Here is a 6,109-nt window from a genome sequence, read left to right as displayed (position 1 = left end):
TCCCAATCTGTAAAATGTGTTATTTCAATGAATATGAAATTTTAAATTTACACAATGCTTTGAAACTCAAATAAACCAACAAAATACTATGATAGGTATATGGGTTGGTCTCCACTTCTCTCCATCACCCTCCCATACCCTATTGCTACCCTTGGTCCTCCTCAAAAAAAAGCTACTCTTGGAAACAGCTGCACTTCAAAACCAGCCAGATCTGTATTCAAGTCAGATTTCTGCCACATACTATCCATGAAATCGTGGGCAAGTTATTTAATTTTCTAAGTCTTAATTTCCTCATCTATATAATGGAGAGACTAGCAGTGTCTATTTCATTGGGGGGTGGATGAGGTTTAAAATAAAACGAAGCAGCTGAAATGTTTAGCGTGATGCATAGTTCATAATAAGTATATAATAAATGCTACTTCAGGAAAGAATCAGATATCTTTTCTTGATAATAAGTTTAACAACCGCTTATTGAATACGGTCTAGAAATAGATCTACACATATATAATTTCATGATTAATGTCATGAAATTATAATAAGTTTAATTATAATAAGTTAATAAGTTTAAGTATTAACTTTTTAATAAATTGTTCTGGGTCAATTGAATAATGTGGTAAAAAAAGTGTTGATTCCTTCCTCACATAATAAAAGCCAGTTTCAAAGAAAATATAGGAAAACATCATCATGATATTTTTTAATATCTTCCTTTGGGCAGGAAAATTTTTATTAGAACACACAAAGAGCTAAGCATAAAGGAAAAAAATAAATTAAGGACTTCTGTTCATTTACAACAATTTAAAATGAAAAGTTAAGTCACAGAGTGGGAGAAAATATTGCAGTATGCATATTCCACAAATTATCAAATTATATAAAGACCTTTAAAAATCATTAAGTAAAAGGCAGAAACTCAATAGAAAAATTAGCCAAAGACTTGAACGGACAGTTCACACACACACCAAAAAAAAAAAAATAAAGATATCTAAGTGGCCAAGGCACATGAAACAAAGTGTCCATCTTTACTAGTTATCAGAGAAATGTAAATTAAGAACACAGTTACACACCCACCAAAATGGCTAAATGAAAAAGAAAAATCTAGTGCTGATGAAGATATGGCATGACTATAGTTCTTGTATGTTGCCAGTGGGAGTGTAAATTGGTACAACCACCTTGGAAAAGTTGTTCAATAGTACCTACTAATACGGAACATATACGTCCTATTTCTCATATATTCCACTCTCCAGCATATTTCGAACAGAATAGTGTACATATGTTCATCAAAAGACTCATTCTACAAAGCATTAGTTATAAATAACAACAATATTTATGTCAAAAACTAGAAGCAACTGAAATGTCTTATCAGCAGTAATCTATCTGTTATAAGTTAGGACAGTGGTTTTCCTGATGGGTGTTAAGGGAAGGTGACTGGAAGTGGGCACAAGACAGTGGTGGTGGTTGGCGGGGATGGTGCTTCTAAGGAAATGGGAATGTTCTATCTCTTTTTTTTTTTAAGTGAGGCAACGCTTGGTTGACCTCATAGATTGCAAGGACCTTATCATCTTACAATCCCTTATCTTTTTTTTTTATTTTTTGTGCCTACAGCACCTGGTCTTCCTAGGTTGTCTCCCATCCAAGTACTAACCAGGCCTGCCCCTGCTTAGCTCGTGAGACCAGACAGGATCAGGCTCGTTCAGGGTAGCATGGCTGTAGACTGGGAATGTTCTTAATCCTGGCATTCAGTACATGAATGGTTCATTTACACCTATGATTTGTGCATTTTTATGTATGTATGTTATACTTCAATAGAAAGTTTATACTTAAAAATTTAACTCTTCCTAGAGATTTTGAAAACTTTGACTCCAACTGGTAAATGGAAGTGTTGGCAATTAAAGCAATTTCAGGTGTGACAGAATAGGTTGGGGAGTAGATAGGTGGGATTTCCTGGGGCCTTGGAAATTATGCCACATAAATGCTTACATAGTCAAAGACAAATTTCCTGTAAGCACTGAGATGGAGGCAGACAAGGGGCTCTGTAAGTATTGAGAAAGACTCTAGTCAGCACCCAAAGTACTGAAAGCGCCCAGGCCTTGAAAACTTGGCAAGGTCAGCTTGTACTTCTTATACATTTAAAAGCCAGGATCTGGCAGAAGGCAGGTCCACAACCTCTGTTCAGTCCATGAATAGAGACACAGTCTAATAGCCATCTTTTGCCAGGTCAGTCACTTGCTTGTGTGAGTGCCTGAAGGAGGATGCCAGAGCACGATTATTGTGATTAGGTGAACACTTGGAAGCAAAATGGAAAGACAGCAATATGCCAATTAGTCAAATGAATTGATTGCCATTTTTAGGTCTGTTCCCAGGAGGCGAGAACCGAGACAGGATGTCTATAAAACCCCTCTTGGAGGCAGTTGTGGATAAAGAGCTTTGTGATTAAAAGATAGGGAGACACTTACCAGGTCAGATGAGATGAGAAGCAGAGACCAGAAACACTAAATATTTCTGGAAAACTGATGCTCTAATTTTTTTGTCATTTAATATCTATGGGTATAAAGATTTCATGCCTCACTCAGCAATGTGCAAAGTGGAGAGACTCATGAGAATAATTAAGGTTGATAGATACTATATCTCTGGATCCATCTTCAAGGACTGTCTGGCCTTGGCCTATAATAATGGAAAAGATATAATCCCCCGCATCAAGGTTCAAGCTCTAGGTGGGACACAGACACAAAAATAGGTCATTATGCTACAGTGCTGTGGGCAGTGATACGGATAGTTCCAGAAGGCTATGGAAATACCACGGAGGAGCTCCTAGCCCTGAGAGAAGGAAAAGAGGAAACACTTGGGAGACAGAAGACTTCATGTTCATGTTCAAAATGGTTAAACCACAGGTTTAACTCTGTGCTACAAATTGCACTGACTTTGCATCACAAGGGAAGGGAGGTATATCCTCCTAGGCCTGCCATATTCGACAATGACCCAGAGCCTCTTTTTCTTATAAGGTATAAGCAAGCACCAAGTAGAAGTTGACCATATCACATGATTTTATAATTTAGGAACACAAGTTAACCAGGTAGAGAGTGTGCTGGTATAATCAAGTAAAATGTCCAGTGAACTGGGTCTGCTACATATTTAAAGATACACATCATCATTACTATGTGGTAGGCAGTTAGACGTAAATAGTAAGCAATTTTCCTAAATGATGCCTTAATTAACATATTCCCTGAAAGTAAAACTCTTTGACTAGTTGTACTGAAGGTGATAATTGGTGGTAGGATTTTTAAAAAATACGTAAACACACACAAATAACATAAATGACTGAATAGGTTCAGAGAAACAGTGGTAAACAAGAGATAGAGAGCTCATCCCTCTCTTTACTTTAGCTGAATCAAAGTAACAGCACCATAAGTAATACCTGGATCATAAATCGGACTTTTTCAAAACCACATTTTATTGTCAGGAATGTTGTTAAATAACATAGGAGGCATACAACAGAAATGCAGGCTTGACTTGCTAGAGCAATTCATTTTTCCAGAGAAGATAGAATTCTGGATTTTTAGATTCACTATTCTGATTTTTAATACTAGCATCTAATTCAAGCTTAAAAATCAAAGCAAAAGACCACTTGGAACAAAACACTTTTGTGAGCTGAATTCAGTCCCTAGGATGCAAAAGTCCACGGTGGTCCGTTGTCCTAGAACTGAGCTACAGAGGTGGTGGCTTGGAAGCAGAGATTGTTAGGCTATCTTGGATGCATCTCTTGGGGATAAGATGGGCTCCTGGTAAGTCAGGGATGAGGATTCCTTCAAGGCAGGAACCAAAGTCTTAAACAAACACTCAAGAAAGGGGGCTTAGAAGTGTCACGGCCTGGGCGAAGCAAGAAGTAGTCCGTAGGCAGAAATATTTATGCTGGCTGAGGTGTCATCCAGACTGTAGGGATGAAACTGACATCCCAGAGCATGCTGACAATATTGAATTTTACCTGAGCCCTTTGATCCTGGAAAATAGTGAAAATTAAAGGATCTACCTATTTTTGTGTTCTGGAAAACAGCTTGCTGCAAAGAACCACTTTTTCCCATATGACTCAGATGTCCCATGTTTAACCTATGACAAAGCTAGACACAGACTCCAAATTTCCATTCTTTGCCTCACAAATGATGAGCTGTACTGCTCATCCCCATTGATGAATTGGAACAAAATGCTTGTTAACTAAATTTTGGCTAAGCTTCTTCCCTTTTTCCAAACCCATGAACTTCGGCCCACTGTCAGCCTGAACCTGCAAACAGACTGACCTCAGCATAAAATACTCTCAATCTACTACTATCTGATTCTGATCACGCCACCCTTTCATTCCATTTCTCCATAGTCCATTCTTTCTAGCCTTATTCACACTTCTTTATAAAATGAAACCCTTATTTGCTTGACCCTGACACTTGCAGTTTCTCCCTGTTGCAAGCATCCTCCTCCTCTATTGCGATAGTCCCTTTTCCCTTCGCAATAATCTTTTTGAATAAAAGTCTCTCCTAAGTCTAGATTTATTTTTTATTTAATAATGTCCTTCTGCATCCTATTCTACTTAGCACCACTTCTGACAATAAATTGTGTTGTTGAAAATGTTCCATTTATGACCAGAAGTATTACTCTATTAAATGATGTCTTCTCACATGACAAAAATTAAGTAGCAGCTGAAGTCATACCAAGTCAATGGACAGTGAATTGTTAGAATTCTGGGATAAGGTCACTAGTCTGTCTTGGCTTCCACGACACCACACTCAATTTTCTCTCTTCTTCAGAGTCTGTGCCTTCTCAGGCTCCCGGTGGTCTGCAGGGCTGGGCCTGGGTGTTCTTGCTACCTACACTCTCAGCCATTTCCAGGGCTCAGAAGACCATCTACATGCCAATGTGTCCCAGCTCGTATCCTTTTAATGGCTGATTAATATTCATTGTATGTATACATTTTGGTTATCCCTTCATCTGTTGACAGACACTTGGGTTGTTTCTACCTTTTGGCTATTGTGAATAATGAAGCTATGAATACAAGTGTGAACACAATATTGAAGTCCCTATACAAGTTTCTATTAGAGTCCCTGCTTTTAATTCTTTTGATATGTACCTTGGAGTGTAATTGTTGGGTCATTTGGGAGTTCTATGTTTAATCTTTTGAGAAACCACTGAACTGTATTCCATATCAGCCACCATTTTACATTCTACCTTCTCTACCTTACCAACACCTGCTATTTTCTGTTGGGGGGGTGGGAATTTTTAAAAAATTATAGCCATTACCACGTGTGAAGTGGTTTCTCATTGTAGCTTTGATTTCTCTAATGACTAATTATATTGTGCATCTTTTCATGGGCTTATTGATCATTTTGACATCTCCTCTGGAGAACTGTCTATTCAAGTCTTTTGCCTATTTTTGCATTGGGTTGTTTCACTGTTTTGTTGTTGAGTTTTAGTACTTTATAGAATCTAGATATTACTCTCTTATTAGATATATGATTTGCAAGTATTTTCTCTTATTCTATAGGTTATTTTTCATTTTCTTGATAGTATCCTTTGATGAGCAAAAGTTCTTGATTTTGATTAAAAGTCCAATTTAAAAAGATAATTTTTAAAAGGCTAAAATATGACTCCTGTACATATGCAAAATTAACACATATTAGAGATTTTATTTTACTAATTCATGAGGGAACCAGCAAGATGTCACCACCAGCTTAAAGGAGAATTCAAAGAATATACATATAGGCAATCAAGAAAGGTAAAACGAATTTACAAATATATTCAAAACGGGCCAATAGTCACAGGGCAATAATCCTCTACCAGACAAAATTTATTTGTATCTCCATTGACAAGAATCATTTGTATTGCTATCAGTTTTACATAACTTAAAAAGTTGTAAAATAGCTCAAAGACAGTGAAAATTTTAATAACTCAATAGAATGCCAGAGAGGACACCTAGTAATCTTTTTTGACTATTTCAAAATTTTTTGTAATTTTTTCTGATGGCATGCCCAGGGTACTCCCCAATCCCTGTCTCAGCAGTGAGATGAACCAGTCAATTGCCTCAAGTCTTTTGGCACTGGGATAGCTACTGGAGGCAGTTAGTTCAGCTCAA

At 37.2% G+C, this 6,109-nt stretch overlaps 1 pseudogene; it reads right to left on the bottom strand.

Moving 5' to 3' along the window:
• Positions 1 to 1,590: 1,590 nt before the first annotated feature.
• Positions 1,591 to 1,709, bottom strand: LOC112474177 (annotated as a pseudogene).
• Positions 1,710 to 6,109: the final 4,400 nt, after the last annotated feature.

The sequence above is a fragment of the Pteropus alecto genome, unplaced genomic scaffold (assembly GCF_000325575.1).
Source record: "Pteropus alecto unplaced genomic scaffold, ASM32557v1 scaffold88, whole genome shotgun sequence".
Lineage (NCBI taxonomy): Eukaryota > Metazoa > Chordata > Mammalia > Chiroptera > Pteropodidae > Pteropus > Pteropus alecto.
This window is presented reverse-complemented; position numbering and strand designations above follow the sequence as displayed.